Source organism: Moschus berezovskii, chromosome 2 (assembly GCF_049115385.1).
Source record: "Moschus berezovskii isolate FMDL1 chromosome 2, NW_MosBer_1.0, whole genome shotgun sequence".
Lineage (NCBI taxonomy): Eukaryota > Metazoa > Chordata > Mammalia > Artiodactyla > Moschidae > Moschus > Moschus berezovskii.
The window spans coordinates 128082569-128105456 of record NC_142461.1 but is presented as its reverse complement, the minus strand read 5'-3'; positions in this window follow the sequence as shown (position 1 = coordinate 128105456).

Sequence of the window (22888 nt, the reverse complement as noted above, 5' to 3'; positions counted from 1 at the left end):
ATTGTGCAGAACCCTGTGGGAGAGGAAAATTATAAAATATAGATCTTATTCTTTAGAAGTTCAATACACAGTTTGTGAGACAGGGCACATATCAAAATGAAGATGTAATAGAATCAAACCCAAGTGAAGAGATATACTGAGTTTGATGAGTTGTATAAAAATAACAGATTGATTAGAAGCCAGATATAGGAAGAATGGAAATTCAAATATCTTATGAAAAGAGGATATTAAAATATATTTTTTTTAGAACTGGCAGTTTCCAAATCATTGTTTAATGTGAGGTTGATAAAAATCTTATTTGCAAAAGCAAAATTTCTAAAAATATCTTTGATACTACTTTCTCATTTCTCACCATATCGTGTTTCCACTCCTTTTTATTTTCAAATGGAAACTGTTTCAGTCATACAGCAGAGTATATTTATGCAACTCAGATGAACATATTAACTTAGATTTCAAAGAGCATGGAAATCCTACCCCAAAATTCAAGATTAACAAGGAACCATACTGTGTCACTGATCAGTTGCTAAGTCATATCTAACTCTTTGAGACCCCATGGACTGCAGCACGCCAGGCTTCCCTGTCCTTCATTATCTCCTTGAGTTTGCTCAAACTCATGTCCATTAAGTCAGTGATGCCTTCTAACCATCTCATCCACTACCACCCCCTCCTCCTCTTAACCTCAATCTTTCCCAACATCAGGGTCTTTTCCAATGAGCCGGCTCTTCCCATCAGGTGGCCAAAGTATTGGGCCGTTAGCATCAGTCCTTCTAATAAATACGCAGAGTTTATTTCCTTTAGGATTGACTGGTTTGATCTCCTTGCAGCTCTAGGGACTCTCAAAAGTCTTCTCCAGCATCACGGTTTGAAAGCATCAATTCTTCCATATTCGGCTTTCTTTATGGTCCAATGCCCACATCCATACATGACTACTGGAAAAACCATAGCTTTGACTACACACTTTTGTCAGCAAAGTGATGTCTCTGCTTTCTAATACATTGTCTAGATTTGTCATAGCTTTCCTAAGGAGTAAGCATCTTTTAATTTTGTGGCTGCAGTCACTGTATACATTGATTTTGGAGCCCAAGAAAATGAAATCTTATACTCTTTCCACTTTTCCCCATCTATTTGCTATGAAGTGATAGGACCAGAAGCCATAATCTTTGTTTTTTGAATGTTGAGTTTTAAACCAGCTTTTTCCCTCTCCTCTTTCACCTTCTTCAAGAGGCTCTTTAGTTTCTCTTCACTTTCGGCCATTAAAGTGGTATCATCTGCATATCTGTCTCCATGGTAGTCTGTGACTCATTGGTGGCTGATCAGCTCCAGGGCAGCCAGTGGCAGCGGTGAGGCTGGGGGCCCTCTGCTCCTGGGCATCCTCCAACATTGGCTCAAGACTTACCTGGATCCCCTTCCCAGCCACTGCAGCAGGTCTTTTGACTTGACACCCAGCCACATGTTGACTGACACACGATGGCCAATGAAGGTTTACATGTTCAACCAGGACCAGCAGTGGGAACAACCAGAGCACCAGGCCTGTCATCCAACTACATTGAGCAGCTGCAGTGCATGTCCCTGTTGATTAAAGCCTGACAAAATGTGGTCCAGTGGAGAAGAGAATGGCAAAACACTTCAGTAATTTTACCTTGAGAACCCCATGAACAGTATGAAAAAGCACGCTATAGTGTAGGAGATAAAAGTAGCCTCAGAGACCAGTTTTCTTGATGAAAATGCCATGCAATAGTAAATCTCAGAAAACTACTAGCCAGCAAGAAATATACTTACTGAATAAAATATGTAGTATCTAAGGTGAGGAAACAGATACCTGCCTCTCATCAGCTGATTTGAGGAGTTGAGTGAACAGAGCTAGGCCAGTATTCCACAGACTTGATTTGTTTCAATGTATTCCAGGAAATAAAGTTACATAAGAACATAGACAGCCCATACTTGGAGAAAGTAGTAAAAGTTGTGACTTATGATAATTGACTCTTTGCTTTGTAAAAGCCTATCATAATGCCCTGTGATACCACTTCCTCCCAAACTGGGATATTCTAGAAAATAACTCATTCAGAAAAACCCAACTAATTCAGTAAAAGGTTATGATAAAAGGAACTAGCATAGCATGTTATAAAGATTTGAGTCAATTCCTAGGCAGGCTGGTAAGAAGTCCGGGGGTCCCCAAGGAGAGAGAGGTCTGGAATTCTCAACGAGAAGGAAAGAACAAATGTTTTTTTTTTTTTTCCTCTACATTCTTTAGGATTATATAACAATAATGTATTCTGGAAAAAGCTTTCTGGCTAATCCTGTTATGTTAAAATGTAAATGATGGGAGTGGGTCTAGTAAGGTATTTACAACCTCCAGACATTTTTAATTCATTGTAACTCACCATTCAGAAAACAAAGATTATGGCATCTGGTCCCATCACTTCATGGAAAATAGATGGGGAAACAGTGGAAACAGTGTCAGACTTTATTTCTTTGGGCTCCAAAATCACTGTGGATGCTGACTGCAGCCATGAAATTAAAAGACGCTTACTCCTTGGAAGGAAAGTTATGACCAACCTAGATAGCATATTAAAAAGCAGAGACATTACTTTGCCAACCAAGGTCTGTCTATTCAAGGCTATGGTTTTTCCAGTGGTCATGTATGGATGTGAGAATTAGACTGTGAAGAAGGCTGATCACCAAAGAATTGATGCTTTTGAACTGTGGTGCTGGAGAAGACTCTTGAGAGTCCCTGGGACTGCAGGGAGATCCAACCAGTCCATTCTAGAGGAGATCGATCCTAGGTGTTCATTGGAAGGACTGATGCTAAAGCTTAAACTCCAATACTTTGGCCACTTCATGCGACGAGTTGACTCACTGGAAAAGACTATGATGCTGGGAGGGATTGGGGGCGGGAGGAGACGGGGACGACAGAGAATGAGATGGCTGGATGGCATCACCAGCTCAATGGACATGAGTTTGAGTGAACTCCGGGAGTTGGTGACGGACAGGGAGGCCTGGAGTGCTGTGATTCATGGGGTCGTGGAGAGTCGGACACGACTGAGCGACTGAACTGAATAACTAATTAAAAGGTACATATCTCCACTGCTAACACTAGCAAGGGGGCACTCTTTCTGCCCCCTTCTCATGTCTGTGTCAGAAGCTTTCTGTATCTCTTTTATACTTTAATAAAATTTTATTACACAAAAGCTCTGAGCGATCAAGCCTCATCTCTGGCCCCAGATTGAATTCTTCTCCTCTGGAGGCCAAGAATTCTGGCGTCTTTCATGGGTCAGCAACAACCTTTCAGATTCAATAATAAAAAAGTAAGCTAAACAGCATCAAAGACTAATAGTTGAGGAACATTTACCAGAGGAAACACATACATATAACAAACAAATGTTATGATTAAACATTTCTCATACATTTATTCCTGAGCACTTAATTTTACTGTAATTAATGCTGGCTTCCTTTGTGTTGCTTTTGAATCTTTTAATTCTTCAATTATGCCACTCAAATTCTTGTATTTAAAATTGTGTCAGAAACACAAAAAGATTGATTGCCACCAGTGGATAATCAGCATCTTCCTGTCTGAATGTGAATTCTGAGAACACAATTCAGAATTTATTTGAAATCTCCAGACCAATTTCATATTGTTTGAATAATTAAACTCTCAATAGCTGTGGAATATCAAAAGCCCTGTGCATCTGTGATTTAGGTTCTAAATATGGTGCTACAAGCCCTTTCCTCACATGCACAACAGCAGAGTGCTACTATCACAAAAAATAAATTTGCCAGCTTGTATCATTGTTCTAATGACTTTGAAAACTCTCCTAACAAAAATGTTATTGGATGGTAAAGAGGGCAATTAACTGAAGTTCCTGTAGCTGTGAACCTAGTTAAGATATATTCCAAGAGCCCAATAGTAAAAAGAATCCCTGAGCTCTTTGTGTGTACCCTTGGATGCTCATCAGTTAGTTATGCCACATTATACTTTGGTTGGCATAACTTTGGTTGTATAAACTTCTGTGGCTCATAAGCACATTTCCTCTGCTTTTGTGGCTATGACCTCATTTATATCTTCAGTAGTACAGAATGGGTTCTGATTGAAACTTCTCTCTCATTCTAAGATATCTTTAGCAACAGTTACATATAGCTCATATACGTCCCATATTCTCTATCACACTATGTGTGTGGAACATTTCTAACATTCTAATGTAAATCATTTCTAATGCAGCATGTATCCTGCCTTGAAAATGGTAGTGTAGAGATTCTATTGTCTATGTTATTTATCTTTTATGTAGGCCATTCTTATAATTGGTATTCCCTTACTCTTTGTAATTCAGAAAGATAAAGATGGTTGGAAAAATATCATCTTTTCTGAGCTATCAAATTTTACAATTCTATGAAAAGAGGGCTTTTGATTTTGGGTCTGACACAATCATATCTTAACTTTCAATAGAATCATGAAGAATATATGCTATTTAAACTGATTTTTAATATAGTTTCACTTTTTCTTTGAAACACGGAAGTTTAAAGAACACATTTCAAATATTTTTTCAAAAGAAAGCATTTTATCTTTTTTCTTGAAAAATATTAATAGTACTATGGTCAATCTAATCTGACATCATGTTAAAGATAGTACTAATTATGGATATATATTCAGATTAACTCCTTGTCAATATTGATTATGTTTTTAAAATTCTTAAAAGGTTACATAATCTTTTATGAACCAACTATAACTCAAATATTTTTATAAATTTAAAATACATATGATAACACCCAAATGCATAGGTGAAAATAAAACGCTTCAAATTTATCTAGAGATGTTAAGAGAGTTATGAGCAATATGAAAACACCAATTTATTCCATTTCAGTAGGCATTTTAGTCAACACCTTCAGTACATGTCCAGGATAACATATTTGACAAATATTACAAGAATGAGAACTGATGTCATTTTACTGCTATCCTTAAGCGTGTGCCACTGTCCATGTACTATTGTTAAACACAGCTCAATTAAGTTCAGTTCAGTCACTCTGTCGTGTCCGACTCTGCGACTCCATGAACCGCAGCACGCCAGGCCTCCCTGTCCATCACCAACTCCCATAGTCCACCAAAATCCACGTCCATTGAGTCAGTGATGCCATCCAACCATTTCATCCTCTGTCTCCCCTTCTTCTCCTGCCCTCAATCTTTCCCACCATCAGGGTCTTTTCAAATGAGTCAGCTCTCCCCATCAGGTGGCCAAATATTGGAGTTTCAGCTTCAACATCAGTCCTTCCAATGAACACCCAGGATTGATCTCCTTTAGGATGGACTGGTTGGATCTCCTTGCAGTCCAAGGGACTCTCAAGAGTCTTCTCCAACACCACAGTTCAAAAGCATCAATTCTTCGGCGATCAGCTTTCTTCACAGTCCAACTCTCACATCCATACATGACCACGGGAAAAACCATAGCCTTGACTAGATGGACCTTGGTTGGCAAAGTAATGTCTCTGCTTTTTAATATGCTATCTAGGTTGGTCATAACTTTCCTTCCAAGGAGCAAGCGTCTTTTAATTTCATGGCTGTAACCACAATCTGCAGTGATTTTGGAGCCCTGAGAAATAAAGTCAGCCACTATTTCCACTGCTTCTCCGTCTATTTGCCATGAAGTGATAGGACCAGATGCCATGATCTTAGTTTCCTGAGTGTTGAGCTTTAAGCCAACCTTTGCACTCTCCTCTTTCACTTTCATCAAGAGGCTTTTGAGTTCCTCTTCACTTTCTGCCATAAGAGTGGTGTCATCTGCATATCTGAGGTTATTGATATTTCTCCTGGCAATCTTGATTCCAGCTTGTGCTTCATCCAGCCCAGCATTTCTCATGATATACTCTGCATATAATTTAAATAAGCAGGGTCACAATATACAGCCTTAACGTACTCCTTTTCCTATTTGGAACCAGTCTGTTGTTCCATGTCCAGTTCTAACTCTTGCTTCCTGACCTGCATACAGGTTTCTCAAGAGGTAGGTCAGGTGGTCTATGCCCATCTCTTTCAGAATTTTCCACAGTTTATTGTGATCCACACAGTAAAAGGCTTTGGCATAGTCAATAAAGCAGAAATAGATGTTTTCTGGAACTCTCTTGCTTTTTCAATGATCCAGCAAATGTTTGCAATTCTAAACTTATACAAAAACAGAAAATCAACTAAAGCATAGCTAATTGTTGAATATGTTTTTAGAGTGATAATTGGGAAGTAAAATCCAATATGACATCAAAATAAAAATATGTGAAACAAAGGGGAAAATATGTTTCTAAAATTACTGTTAGATTTGTTGACTAGTGTTTATATGTAGCAATGAATAACAAAAACACATGTTTAATACATTCATTCATATATACGCATACATCTTGACTAATTCTAGAGATCATTAAAGAAACAAAAGTTAAAATGTATGACAAAATGTTAAATACAATGAACAAAAAGAGAATAACGTACATTACTTTTAACTACTTGGGGAAAAGAACAATAAATTTAAAAAGCTAAGTCATTCCAGCTATAAATATTTTAAGACAAGAGAGTGGAAAAATAAAAACATAAGAGTTAGAGCAATATTAAACTGAAATGTATCAGTAATTACGATGAATATGGATAAGTTAAATTTCTCTCTTTAAGACAGAGGCTTTGGTTTGTATAAAATAGCAAAATGAATATGCTACTTTCAAGAGAAATTCTGAAACCACAAGAAGGGTAATGTTGTTATAACAACCATGAAAATGAAATTAAATCATTTTTAACTTTAGTAACTAATCATAGTAATTAAAAAGTCAGATATTATTTGATTCTACTTATTCAAATATTTCTAATATCACATACAATATATCAACTTTAATATCAGAATAGAATTCAGAGTTTAAAAATCTTCTAAAAACAAAATATAGATATTAAACTTTGATAAATATATGGGCTTAAGTACAGGAGATTATAAAAATGATGGTAAAAAGGAAACTAATCTGAATAGGCACAGTGCATAAGTATATACATTCAATTTCAGAAATATTAAAAAATTATGCAATCTTTGGTAATAAAAATAACACAATTAGATTGAAGCTTAGTATAGATAAATTTCTTTCTTTATTAAGACCTTTGCAGAATGAATTAGCTTACATGAAAGATTAGTCAATGAATTCCACTACTTCAGTTGTAACATATAGTAATTGTGCCCACTGAATGCAGAATAATCATGGTTCCAGGTTAAACTCTAGAGTGCTTCATTAAGTGGTATGCTTATCATTAGTCACCAGATTTTATCTGCACATGCAAATGATACAGATTGATTAATGATCATATAAACAATGATCAATAACTGAGATGAGAGATTTGCTTCTGTGAAAATTATTAAACTCTGATTTATTTTTTAAAGATCTCAAAAAAGATTTGGTCAAAAGGATTGTGAAAATTTTACGATGAAATTGAAATTATTCCAAAACTAAGATTTCTTTAAGTGTATATTCAAGTTTTAACTCCATTGGGCAGAAAATTTAAGTGGAAATTGTAGGTAATATATTCTGATAGTTTTATAGAAGGTAGACAAACAAAACTATAATCATGATCAAGTAAGTGCTGAACCAAATTTAAAATATTGGAGAGTAATATAAGAATATCAAATTTCTGGAAAAATAGACATTGAAAGTTATATAAATAGTACATTTCTATGAATTTTCACTTTAACTACTTCTACATTAACAAACCATACATTTTGAGTGAATTTTCTTATTATAATAATACTCTTTGCTAAAAACAATCTAAGTGAAGTTGCTCAGTCGTGTCTGACTCTTTGTGACCCCGTGGACTGTAGCTTACCAGGTTCCTCTGTCTGTGGGATTCTTCAAGCAAAGTACTGGAGTGGGTTGCCATTTCCTTCTCCAAAAAACAATCTAAGTGTTTCCTTAAAGTTTATATGATTGCTGATGAAAAAAAACACAGGGACAACATATGCATAAATTAGCTTTTAGTAGTATATACCCAGAAACTTTATGGGTTTGTCTTAATGTTTAGTCTTCTTAAACTGTATTCCTAGAAAAACATTACGAACTTTAAACCAAATATCATGAACAAAGTAATAAAACATAAAAATTGAAAACAACTTAACCTCCATAATTTGGGAAATCACTAGATAAATTTTATATGGTAAAATAAGACACAGTCAAATTAAACATATTTAGAAAAAAATTCAGAAAAAGTATATTTATGAAAATATACATCATACCATTTAGTAAAGAAAAAGAAAGAATTGAATGTGTAGTAGCAGTTGGCAAACTTTTTCTGTAGAGAAGTGAAGTGAAGTGAAAGTCACTCAGTTGTGTCTGACACTTTGTGACCCCATGGATAATCCATGGAATTCTCCGGGCCAGAATACTGGAGTGGGTATCCTTTCCCTTCTCCAGAGGATCTTCCCAACCTAGGGATCAAACCCAGGTCTCCTGCATTGCAGGCGGATTCTTTACCATCTGAGCCACCAGGGAAGCCCTTCTGTATAGAACCGGATAGTAAATATTGTACACTTTGCAGACTGTGCAGTATCTTTTGTAACTACTCAACTCTGCTCTTGTACTACAATCAAAAGTAAAACATAAACAAATGGTGCAACTTTGTTCTAATAAAACTTCATAAATAGAAAAGAAATCCAGTAACTGGATTTAACTCTAATTCATAGTTTGCCAGCCTCTGATAAAAATTACTATTTGTACTATTTAAAAAATTCATAGAAAAATACCAATTATCAGTTATGATTGTTCAGAGCTGTGAAATTAATATCGATTATTTAGACATTTTATTGACATGTAATATACACTTTGAAATGTGCACTTATAAGTATGCAGTTTAAGAAATTCCCAAACCTAGGATATCTGTATAATCAGACTGTAAGGAATCTGCCTGCCTCTGCAGAGATGCAAGAGATGTGAGTTTGATCCCTGGGTTGGTAAGATCCCCTGGTCATAGGGTCACAAAGAGTTGGACATGACTGAGTGACTAAGTACAAATCAAGAAACAGAAAAGATTCATTTTGTTGTTTATGTATACAGCACTTTCCAAAATTTTTATATTGCACATATATTTCATATCTATGATACAAAATAAAATATAAAAAATAAATAAGCTTTTAAAATTTCCTCACTATGTATAAATTACATAATATTTCTATTATTAATTCCCTACTCATTTTTTCCTTTTTTTAAATTAGAAGATATTCTAATGAGAATTATTAGCAAATTTTTCAGAGGATGTCTTAGCAAATATCCTCAATATGATGAATTTGAGTGATTTCTCTATTTCCTGAATACCACAAAATTGAATATTTTCTCTCTATGTAAACTCTTTCAAATTTGGCTACCAGCTCTACAAACCTGCCTATATTTAAACTCACTCTGCCCTCTCCTATAGTGACAATAACTTCATATCTCTTTCCTGTAATTCTTTTTCGTGGCTTCGGAGAAACTTTAAATTAACAAATAATCTCTTATTCCTCTTGAATATTCAAAATCTCTCTCAATGGCATCTTTCTCATTAGTTCTTATGTGCAACTAGTTCTCTCCTGAATTAAATAAAATATTTATCTTTATCCAACCTCTAACCCAATCTACTTTACAGATACCAGCTTATTTCTTGCTTTTTATTCAAAACATTTTCCTACAGTTGTCTCAAAGAGGTATAACTTGTTCATCCACTAATTTAGATTTAGATAATAAGCTATTGTTTATTTTTATTTTTTTAAGTAATTAATTTATTTTTTATTGGAGGCAAATTATTTTACAATATTATATTGGTTGGTTTTGCCATATATTGACATGAATTCGCCCCGGGATTACATAAGTTCCCCATCTTGAATCCCCCTCCCACTTCCCTCCTCCCTTTTTCCTCCCTCTGGGTCATCCCCGCACACCAGCCCCGAGCATCCTATAACATGCATCGACCCTGAACTAGTGATTCATTTCACATATGACAACATACATGTTTCAATGCCATTCTCCCAAATCATCCCACCCTCACCCTCTCCCACAGAGTCCCAAAGACTGTTCTATACATCTGTGTCTCTTTTGCTGTCTCGTATACAGGGTTATCATTTGCATCTTTCTAAATTCCATATATATGCGTTAGTATACTGTATTGGTGTTTTTCTTTCTGGCTTACTTCACTCTGTATAATAGGCTCCAGTTTCATCCACCTCATTAGAACTGATTCAAATGTATTCTTTTTAATGGCTGAATAATACTCCATTGTGTATATGTACCAAAGCTTTCTTATCCATTCGTCTGCAGATGGACATCTAGGTTGCTTCCATGTCCTGGCTATTATAAACAGTGCTGCGATGAACATTGGAGTACATGTGTCTCTTTCAATTCTGGTTTCCTTGGTGTGTATGCCCAGGAGTGGGATTGCTGGATCATATGGCAGTTCTATTTCCAGGTTTTTGAGGAATCTCCACACTGTTCTCCATAGTGGCTGTACTAGTTTGCATTCCCACCAACAGTGTAAGAGGGTTCCCTTCTCTCCACATCCTCTCCAGCATTTATTGCATGTGGACTTTTGGATAGCAGCCATTCTGACTGGTGTGAAATGGTATCTCACTGTGGTTTTGAGTTGCATCTCACTGATTATGAGGGATGTTGAGCATTTTTTCATGTGTTTGTTAGCCATCTTTATGTCTTCTTTGGAGAAATGTCTGTTTAGTTCTTTGGCCCATTTTTTGATTGGGTCATTTATTTTTCTGGAATTGAGCTGCAGGAGCTGCTTGTATATTTTGGAGATTAATCCTTTATCCGTTGCTTCATTTGCTATTATTTTCTCCCATTCTGAAGGCTGTCTTTTCACCTTACTTATAGTTTCCTTTGCTGTGCAGAAGCTTTTGATTTTAATTAGGTCCCATTTGTTTATTTTTGCTTTTATTTCCAATATTCTGGGAGGTGGGTCTTGGAGGATCCTGCTGTGATTTATGTCGGAGAGTGTTTTGCCTAAGTTCTCCTCTAGGAGTTTTATAGAATCTGGTCTTACATTTAGCTCTTTAATCCATTTTGAGTTTATTTTGGTGTATAGTGTTAGGAAGTGTTCTAGTTTCATTCTTTTACAAGTGGCTGACCAGTTTTCCCAGCACCACTTGTTAAAGAGACTGTCTTTTCTCCATTTTATATTCTTGCCTATTTGTCAAAGATAAGGTGTCCATAGGTGCATGGATTTATCTCTGGGCTTTCTATTTTGTTCCATTGATCTATATTTCTGTCTTGATGCCAGTACCATACTGTCTTGATGCCTGTGGCTTTGTAGTAGAGCCTGAAGTCCGGCAGGTTAATTCCCCCACTTCCATTTTTCTTCCTCAAGATTGCTTTGGCTATTCGAGGTTTTTTGTATTTCCATACAAATTGTGAGATTATTTGTTCTAGTTCTGTGAAAAATATCGTTGGTAGCTTGATAGGGATTGCATTGAATGTATAAATTACTTTGGGTAGTATACTCATTTTTACAATATTTATTCTTCCAATTCATGAACATGGTATATTTCCCCATCTATGAGTGTCCTCTTTGATTACTTTCAGTAGTGTTTTATAGTTTTCTACGTACAAGTCTTTTGTTTCCTTAGGTAGATATATTCGTAAGTATTTAATTCTTTTCGTTGCAACAGTGAATGGAATAGTTTCCTTAATTTCTCTTTCTATTTTCTCATTATTAGTGTATAGGAATGCAAGGGATTTCTGTGTGTTGACTTTATATCCTGCAACGTTACTGTAATCATTGATTAGCTCTAGTAGTTTTCTGGTAGAGTCTCTAGGGTTTTCTGTGTAGAGGATCATGTCATCAGCAAACAGTGAGATTTTTACTTCTTCTTTTCTAATTTGTAGTCCTTTTATGTCTTTTTCTGCTCTGATTACTGTAGCCAAAACTTCCAGAACTATGTTGAATAGTAGTGGTGAGAGTGGGCACCCTTGTCTTGTTTCTGACTTTAGGGGAAATGCTTTCAGTTTTTCACCATTGAGGATAATGTTTGCTGTGGGTTTGTCATATATAGCTTTTATTATGTTGAGGTATGTCCCTTCTATTCCCACTTTCTGGAGGGTTTTTATCATAAATGGATGTTGTATTTTGTCGAAGGCTTTCTCTGCATCTATTGAGATAATCATATGATTTTTATTTTTCAGTTTGTTAATGTGGTGTATTACGTTAACTGATTTGCGGATATTGAAGAATCCTCGCATTCCTGGGATAAAGCCCACTTGGTCATGATGTTTGATCTTCTTAATGTGTTGTTGGATTCTGATTGCTAGAATTTTGTTCAGGATTTTTGCATCTATGTTCATCAGTGATATTGGCCTGTAGTTTTCTTTTTTTGTGGGGTCTTTACCAGGTTTTGAGATTAGGGTGATGGCGGCCTCATAGAATGAGTTTGGAAGTTTCCCTTCCTCAGCAATTTTCTGGAAGAGTTTGAATAGAATAGGTGTTAGCTCTTCTCTAAATTTTTGGTAGAATTCGGCTGTGAAGCCATCTGGACCTGGGCTTTTGTTTGCTGGAAGATTCCTGATTACAGCCTCTAGTTTCGTGCTTGTGATGGGTCTGTTCAGATTTTCTATTTCTTCCTGGTTCAGTTTTGGAAAGTTGTCTTTGGAAAGTTCCTTTTCTAGGAATTTGTCCATTTATTCCAGGTTATTCACTTTATTGCCATATAATTGCTGATAGTATTCTCTAATAATCCTTTGTATTTCTGTGTTGTCAGTTTTGATCTCTCCATTTTCATTTCTAATTTTATTGATTTGGTTCTCCTCCCTTTGTTTCTTGATGAGTCTGGCTAGTGGTTTGTCAATTTTATTTACCTTCTCAAAGAACCAGCTTTTGGCTTTGTTGATTTTTGCTATGGTCTCTTTTGCTTCTTTTGCATTTATCTCTGCCCTAATTGTTACGATTTCTTTCCTTCTACTGACCCTGGGGTTCTTCATTTCTTCCTTTTCTAGTTGCTTTAGATGTAGAGTTAGGTTATTTAGTTGACTTTTTTCTTGTTTCTTGAAGTGTGCCTGTATTGCTATGAACCTTCCCCTTAGCACTGCTTTTACAGTGTCCCAGAGGTTTTGGGTTGTTGTGTTTTCATTTTCATTCATTTCTATGCATATTTTGATTTCTCTTTTGATTTCTTCTATGATTTGTTCATTATTCAGCAGCGTGTTGTTCAGCCTCCATATGTTGGCATTTTTAATAGTTTTTCTCCCGTAATTGAGATCTAATCTTACTGCATTGTGGTCAGAAAAGATGCTTGGAATGATTTCAATTTTTTTGAATTTACCAAGGCTAGATTTATGGCCCAGGATATGATCTATCCTGGAAAAGGTTCCGTGTGCGCTTGAGAAAAAGGTGAAATTCATTGTTTTGGGGTGAAATGTCCTATAGATATCTATTAGGTCTAACTGGTCTATTGTATCATTTAAAGTTTGTGTTTCCTTGTTAATTTTCTGTTTAGTTGATATATCCATAGATGTAAGTGGGGTATTTAAATCTCCCACTATTATTGCATTGTTGTTAATTTCCCCTTTCATACTTGTTAGTAATTGTCTTACATATTGCGGTGCTCCTATGTTGGGTGCATAAATATTTATAATTGTTATATCTTCATCTTGGATTGATCCTTTGATCATTATGTAGTTTCCTTCTTTGTCTCTTTTCACAGCCTTTGTTTTAAAGTCTATTTTATCTGATATAAGTATTGCTACTCCTGCTTTCTTTTGGTCTCTATTTGCATGGAATATCTTTTTCCAGCCCTTCACTTTCAGTCTGTATGTGTCCCTCGTTTTGAGGTGGGTCTCTTGCAGACAACATATATGGGGGTCTTGTTTTTGTATCCATTCAGCCAGCCTTTGTCTTTTGGTTGGGGCATTCAACCCATTTACGTTTAAGGTAATTATTGATAAGTACGATCCCGTAGCCATTTTATTTATTGCTTTGGGTTCAAGTTTATACACCCTTTCTGTGTTTCCTGTCTAGAAAAGATCCTTTAGCATTTGTTGGAGAGCTGGTTTGGTGATGCTGAATTCTCTCAGCTTTTGCTTGTCTGTAAAGCTTTTGATTTCTCCTTCATATTTGAATGAGATCCTTGCTGGGTACAGTAGTCTGGGCTGTAGGTTATTTTCTTTCATCACTTTAAGTATGTCTTGCCATTCCCTCCTGGCCTGAAGAGTTTCTGTTGAAAGATCAGCTGTTATCCTTATGGGAATCCCCTTGTGTGTTATTTGCTGTTTTTCCCTTGCTGCTTTTAATATTTGTTCTTTGATCTTTGTTAATTTGATTAATATGTGTCTTGGAGTATTTCGCCTTGGGTTTATCCTGTTGGGGACTCTCTGGGTTTCTTGGACTTGGGTGATTATTTCTTTCCCTATTTTAGGGAAGTTTTCAACTATTATCTCCAAGTATTCTCTCATGGTCTTTCTTTTTGTCTTCTTCTTCTGGGATTCCTATGATTCAAAGGCACAAAACGCAGGCCCAACCAAGTCTGCACCTTTGTGGAGTACCTGAGAACCTGAACTTGGACCGCTGAGACCTGGGAAGTGCATAAAACCCGGCGCCCGCCTAGTACAGTTCCCGGCAGAGCAACCTAGAGCCAGTGCAGTGTAGACTGGGACAATACATGCGCTGCGAGCAGGGCCAAACCCCGTGTGACCGAGACGCTGCAAGCACTCCCCACAGACGCCAGAGATATTCGTCTGCAGCGTTCCTCCCTTCCCAGAACAGGACTGAACAACTGAGCCTTAAAAAGTGTCCACCCACCCCCTAGTATCAGGGTGGAAATTAGACACTGAAGAAACCAGCAAACAGAAGCTAAAACAGAGGGAACCACCTTGGAAACTACAGATAGAGAAGTCTAGAGGCTACTCTAAGAATAAGACCAAAAACCAGAGGCAAGAGGCTTAAGCCCGAATCCTGAGAACACCAGAGAACTCCTGACTCCAGGGAACATTAATCCATAGGAGCTCATCAAACGTCTCCATACCTACACTAAAACTAAGAACCATCCAAAGGTTAACAAGTTCCAGACCAAGACATACCATGCAAATTCTCCAGTAACACAGGAAACTAGCCCTGAGCTTCAATATACAGGCTGCCCAAAGTCACTCTAAACCCAGTGACATCTCATAACTCATTACTGGACACTTCATTGCACTCCAGAGAGAAGAAATCCAGCTCCACCCACCAGAACACCGACACAAGCTTCCATAACCAGGGAACCTTGACAAGTCACCTGTCCAACCCCACACACAGGGAGGAAACGACATAATAAAGAGAACTCCACAAACAGCCAGAAAAGGGAAAGTCCACCCCAAGCAAAGCAATATAAGCAAGATGAAGAGGCAGAGAAATACCCAGCAAGTAAAGGAACAAGATAAATGCCCACCAACACAAACAAAAGAGGAAGATATAAGGAATCTACCTGATAAAGAATTTCGAATTTTGGTGGTGAAAATGATTCAAAATCTTGAAAGAAAAATGGAGTTACAGATAAATAACCTGGAGAAAAGGATTGAGAAGATGGAAGAAAGGTTTAATAAGGACTTAGAGGAAATAAAAAAGAGTCAATATACAATGAATAATGCAATAGATGAGATCAGAAATACTCTGGAGGGAACAAACAGTAGAATAACAGAGGGAGAAGACAGGATAAGCGAGCTAGAAGATAGAATTGTAGAAATAAATGAAACAGAGAGGAAAAAAGAAAAACAAATTAAAAGAAATGAGAACAATATTAGAGACCTCTGGGACAATATTGTTTATTTTTAGAACTGACTTCTAATTTCTGACTCTGAGCCCCCAGTCTGTCTGATAACAGATAACTTAACAGCTTTCAGTTAAACTTAGTCCAATCCAATGATTAATTAATCAATTTGAGATGTATAAATTTGTTACAGTCTAGTTAAACTTTTCCATTTTTATTCTCTCCCTCAGGTTCTGGGTTTTATATTCAGAAGTGAGGGAAGTGGATGGGAAGGGAAGAAACACACCCACTGTTGACAGCAGCACAATGTCTGAGTAGTGCTTGGCTCGTTTGATACACTACAATCTATTATCTCCTCTTCCAAAAGTGAGAACAAGCTCTCTAAGACTTCTGTAGAATACCAAGTAAGAATCATACGTAGTCTTCTGGTCAAGGCTATCTCATCTCACATGCTACTCCCTTTCCCTGCCAGCCAACCCTATTACATGGTCTTTTAATCAAGAAGAACTCTTGAGCCCATGCTAAGCTGCTAAGTCACTTCAGTCGTGTCCGACTCTGTGTGACCCCATAGACGGAAGCCCACAAGGCTCTCCCGTCCCTGAGATTCTCCAGGCAAGAACACTGGAGTGGGTTGCCATTTCCTTCTCCATGAGCCCATGGAAACCTCTCAATTGCTCCCCTGGCACCAGGGTGCTCTTATAACTAAATACACCAAGATATGGTTTTTCCACTAGTCATGTACAGATGTGAGAGCAGGACTATAAAGAAGGTTGAGCCTTGAAGACTTGATGCTTTTAAACTGTGGTTCTAGAGGAAGACTCTTGAGAGTTCCTTAGACAGTAAGGAGATCAAACCAGTCAGTCCTAAAGAGAACCAACATTGAATATTCATTGGACTGATGCTGAAGCTGAAGCTCCAATGATTTGGCCACCCGATGCAAAGAGCTGACTCATTGGAAAACACCCTGTTGCTGGGAAAGATTGAGGGCAGGAGAAGCGGGTAGTAGAAGATGAAATGGTTAGATAACATCACCAATTCAATGTACATGAGTTTGAGCAAACTCTGGGAGATAGTGGAGGGCAGAGAAGCCTGGCATGCTGCAGTCTATTGGGTTGCGAGGAGTCAGACATGACTTAGCAGCTGAACAACACCACCAGCATGCCTAAATCTCTCTTGCATTTCCCTCATCTATTGACATGCTATACATAATTGCAAAAATAGTGGGAGTGGTGGGGAGATTCCTTTTATTTCAGAGATTCTAAATTTTGGAAAGCAAGTATTTGAAAAAAAAGTCAAATTGATTCTGTTTATCTTTTTTTTCTAATATTGTACTCTTGTTTCTCCAGTAAGAAAGTAGGGAAGAGGTGTGAAAATAAAATCCATTCTTCTGGCTAATGTAAGATATCCAGGCTTCCTGTCTATCCTCTCACAAGCTAACACATCAACATCTTTGTTTTCTGGTCTTTAACAAGTATACATGCCACCTCACACATGGTGAGAATGCATCTTGTGCTCTGCACAGGTATTTGTTATAGGAATAAAAAGAATTTAGGGCATATGTTGTCTCATTTATGTACTGTTTGTTTTTTCCTTTACCATTTGCATCTTATTAACTTGAAGTTCAGCCACTTCTCTATTATATAACTGCTATAAGATGACATGAAATGTGATACATACATTTTAGTGCCAATATATCCTCAATGCTATCTCCCTCCATTGTCTTATTTTAAAGCAAATTGCAGACTTCATATTATTTTATCAGTAAACATTTTCATATATATCTCTAAAACAAAAAGCCTCTTTTTAGAAATGTAACTACAAAATTCTCTTATTACTTTATAAATTTTTAATATTTATTTTGAAACAAAGGCCAAGAAAGGGACCGATTTTTCAGTCTGTTGATCCATCCCTTAAGTTTTTATTAATCTATAGGTTCTCTCATCTTGTCTTTAAAATTTTCTTTTGCAATTTATTTATTGCAGAAACTGGTCACTTTTCATACCTTCCTTGGATTCTTGGCACATTAGTCATTTTGGTTTTCTCCTATTTTCTGGCCACTCCTTCTCTTTGCATCTTAATATTTTTCCACCTAAGCTTATAGGGCATTACTGCTGGCATAGTCAAAGGGGTTGCAATCACATTCAGGATCCAGAAAACAAAAAGCTGAACATGGATGTAAATGAAGCAAAAATGTAGACCACTCAGCAACCATGAGCTGAGGGATGAAGGAAATTTGGTTTGGTGGACTCATCAGCAGCATTCGCTCTCTGCCAAGTTTCAGTCAGGAATATCTAAACATACCTTTCTTCTCACAGATGACAAAACAGAAAAATATAAAACGACTCATAATGCTTATATTTCCTACTCCTAAAACAATTTAAAAAATTAAAAGAAAAATGTGTGGTGTACAGATGAGTACTGTGGAGAAAATTAACTCAGGACACATATAGGAATGATGGGCTGGGAATGGGGGTTCACTGAGGATTCGACATTCATGTAGAGACCTAGAAACAGGTGATAGAGCAAGACAGTGTAAATCTACATAAATTGTATTCCAGCCAGAAAGTAAGACCATGCTGGGCTCGTTTAAAGATTAACAAAGTGGCCAACATGATAGTAAACAATTAATGAGGAGGAGAGTCTTGAGATAGAGGTCAAAGAGGCAATTAAAAATAGAGCAAATAAAAAGTAGGTCATGGATTTGGTACGAAGTTCAGGATGCCTGTGAGACATCTAGATGAAGAAATCAAGTAGGTAATTGGATTGTTCTTGCCTGCAGATATAATTTTGGAAGCTGTAAGCATATACATGTCATTTAGAGCCAAGAAACTGGGCAAGATCACAAAGAAATTGGGGGGAGAAGGACAAGAGGTCTAATGACTTATTCCCAGGGTAGTACAGTAGCTGAAAGACCTAAGATATGAATAACCAGCAAAGAATAACAAGGAGTAATTAAATAGGAAGAAAAATGAAAAATTGCTTGTTCTGGAGGCAAAAAAGGGGAAGAAAAAAGTGTCAAAGTGAGAGAGAGAGAGAGAAGCTAATCTCCTGTGTCAAATGCAAGCCCTGTTGTGAATTTTTCTGACTAGAGTCCTGAGAATTGACTATGTGGTTTAGCAATATGGAGATTTTCTTTTTAGACATTAAGAACAATTTCAGCAGCTTCATAAGTGTAAATGGCTATTTGGAGTGGGTTCAAGTGAAAATAGAAAAGGAATAGAAAAACATGAATACAGAAATTTTTTTTGAGTAGTTTTTCTTATAAACAGAATTGAGAAATAGAGTAGGACTAGAGAAACTAGTGAGGTCAAGTGGATTTTCATTTTAAGTCAGGAGTTTGTTGTGTGATAATGTGAAAGGTCTAGTGGAGAGGGAAAATTCATTATTCAAAAGAGGAAAGTCAAAATTTTTGTTCAAGTCCTTGAGTAAATGATAAAGAATAGTTTCTAGTAACCAAATGAACTATACAAAAAAGATCTTCATGACCCAGATAATCATGATGGTGTGATCACTCACCTTTTAGAGTCAGACATCCTGGAATGTGAAATCAAGTGGGCCTTAGAAAGCATCACTACAAACAAGGCTAGTGGAGGTGATGGAATTCCAGTTGAGCTATTTCAAATCCTAAAAAATGATGCTTTGAAAGTGTTGCACTCAATACATCAGCAAATTTGGAAAACTCAGCAGTGGCCACAGGACTGGAAAAGGTCAGTTTTCATTCCAATCCCTAAGAAAGACAATGAAAAAGAATGCTAAAACTACTGCACAATTGTGCTCATCTCATATGCTAGTAAAGTAATGCCCCAAATTTTCCAAGCCAGGCTTCAGTAATACGTGAACTGTGAACTTCCAGATGTTCAAGAAAGGCAGAGGAACCAGAGATCAAATTGCCAACATCCACTGGATCATCGAAAAAGCAGGAGAGTTCCAGAAAAACATCTATTTCTGCTTTTCTGACTATGCCAAAGCTTTTGACTGTGTGGATCACAATAAACTGTGGAAAATTCTGAAAGTGATGGGAATACCAGACCAGCTGACCTGCCTCTTGAGAAACCTATATGCAAGTCAGGAAGCAACAGTTAGAACTGGACATGGAACAACAGACTGGTTCCAAATAGGAAAAGGAGTACGTCAAGGTTGTATATTGTCACTCTGCTTATTTAACTTATATGCAGAGTACATTATGAGAAATTCTGGGCTGGATGAAGCACAAGCTGGAATCAAGATTGCTGGGAGAAATGTCAATAACCTAAGATATGCAGATGACACCACCCTTACGGCAGAAAGTGAAGAAGAACTAAAGAGCCTCTTGATGAAAGTGAAAGAGGAGAGTAGAAAAGTTGTCTTAGAGCTCACCACTCAGAAAACTAAGATCATGGCATCTGGTCCCATCACTTCATGGCAAATAGATGGGGAAACAGTGGGAACAGTGGCTGACTTTATTCTTCTAGGCTCCAAAATCACTGCAGATAGTGATTGCAGCCATGAAATTAAAAGATAACTTACTCCTTAGAAGTAAAGTTGTGACCAACCTAGATAGCATATTTAAAAGCAGAGACATTACTTTGTCAACAAAGGTCTGTCTAATCACGGCCATGTTTTTTCCAGTGGTCATGTGTGGATGTGAGAGTTAGACTATAAAGAAAGCTGAGCACTGAAGAATTGATGCTTTTGAACTGTGGTGCTGGAGAAGACTCTTGATAGTCCCTTGAACTGCAAAGAGATCCAATCAGTCCATCCTAAGGGAAATTGGTACTGGGTGTTCATTGGAAGGACTGACATTAAAGCTGAACTCCAGTATTTTGGCCACCTGATGCGAAGAGCTGACTCATTAAGAGCTGACTCATTTGAAAAGACTGATGTTAGGAAAGATTGAGGGCAGGAGGAGAAGGGGATGACAGAGGATGAGATGGTTGGATGGCATCACTGGCTCAATGGACATTTGCTTGGGTAAACTCTGGGTTTGGTGATGGACAGGAAGGCCTGGCATGCTGCGGTTCACGGAGTTGTGGAGAGTCGGACATGACTGAACGACTGAACTGAACTGAACTGAACCAAATGAAAGGGTTGTCACCAGTTTTGAGCATGGACAGTTCATCCATAGTACAATAATAGAACAGAAAGCATAACTTTCATGCAAGTGGGTTGATAGATCTGGTGGAGGAAATGATTTAAAGTTCTTTTCTGATTACTTTTATTTTCATAGTGAAATAAGTCAAGAAGTGAACTGATGTTGAAAGAAATTTGGGTGACATATGTAACAGTTATCCATAAGAGTAAGAGTGAATGGATTAGAACACTAGTCTCTAATTTTTTTGGCACCAAGGAGTTATTTCATGGAAGACAATATTTCCACAGACTGGAACCTGGGGAGGGGTGGTTTCAAGATGATTCAAGCACATTACATTTATTGTGTACTTTATTTCTATTATTATTACATCAGGTATCCCTCAAGTCATTAGGCATTAGACCCCAGAGGTTGCAGACCCCTGGGCTAGATAAATAGAATATGATTGTGAGTCATCATAAAAGATCTGTCTGAAATTAGCGATCACAGAATAATTTGTAAGCCGTTAGTATGGTTGTATGGTTTTCTCCACCTCAGTCAGTTACATATTTCAAGTGTAGATAAAGACAGAGTTGGATAATTACAACTGTGGGTTTATCAAGCTAATTTTAAAAACAAGCAATGCATGGATTCGAAGAAGTTCAGGGCACCCTCCGTTTGTAAGTACAATTGACCATAAAAATTTAACCTAGGAAAAAAATAAATAAATAAAAGTTGGCACAAGGGAAGTTAGTTCAGTTCAGTTCCGTCGCTCAGTCATGTCCAACTCTTTGTGATCCCATGAATTGCAGCATGAAGTTAAGCATTGTATAAAAGCAAGAATGATGTGTTATAAATCGCAATGAAACAGAAAGAAAGATTGTTAGGTATTAAAGCAAGGACTTGTTGATAAAATTGATTGGTAATTGAGATTATAGGGAGATTATGATGATAAATTTTAGGGCAAGCTGTCAAAAGGTTTTTCTGTAATGATGGAAATGTATCTGTGCTTTCTCATACATTAGCCATTAGCCATATATGGCTACTGAAAACTGAAATATGCAGGATTGACTTCTAAAACCAAATCTAGGATCTCAGTTTGTCCCCTTATTCAGTGATTTTGCATATGATGCTCCCTGTCCTAGAATAGCTTTCCTTCTTTTCCTACATATTTGCACAGTAAGTCTCAAGCTTTAGTACAGGCACAGCTTTGATTTCTTTTCTTCCCTTTTTCACAGCTGCCTGCTTTTGCAGTGTGTTCACGTCATCAATAAAATGCACTGTATTTTTTCCCATCACTTCTCTCTCTTCTCAACTGGGCTGAAGTTCTAGGAAGGAGAGGCTCAATTTCAATCACAATGTACATGGCACCTATCATGGTGCCTAATACCTAAGAAGGTGTGTGTGTGTGTGTGTGTGTGTGTGTGTGAGAAAGACAAAATATAGAATTAAAGAAGGAGGAAGAAAGGATGGAAAAAGGGAGGAAGGGAAGAAGTAGGGAAGAAATGAAAGAGGAAAGGAAGGAAGGAAAATGTAAAAATGTTATTTCGGGAGAAAAAGGGGAAAATAAGAGAAGGGACTTATGGGCACTTTGTTATAAAAAAGAAATACCATTCTAAAATCAGAATATGTCAATATGTAGACTAGATTGTTCTGTGAAGGAGTAGTTTGTCACTGACTAAAGTATTTAAAAGGAATGTGTAAGTGACTGTGAGTAATATATAAAAGATAGTGCTGCACTAGGCAGCAGGCATTAATGAATGAATTCCAAGGTTCTGGAAGACATTAAATATTTCAGAATTCCTTTTTGAAAGTTGCCCATTTTGAATTCGAGATTATTATGCAAATTAAGAAAGTCTTAGAAAATCTTCTATTGCTCTTTTTTACTTTCCAATTTTGCTACATGTGAAGGTAGTCATATGATGTACATTCTTATTTATGAATGACCAGCTATATGAGTGTTAATCAGTAACATGAAAATTTAAGCCTCGCTAGTATAAATTTTAATAAATGACATATAGTAATAGAAAAATAACTGTACATAAGTTTTCTGGGTATAAAATATTAAAATATTTTAATGCAACTGTAAGATAACTTTTCATCATTAGAATTTAGCTAATTTCTGACATTAAGTTTC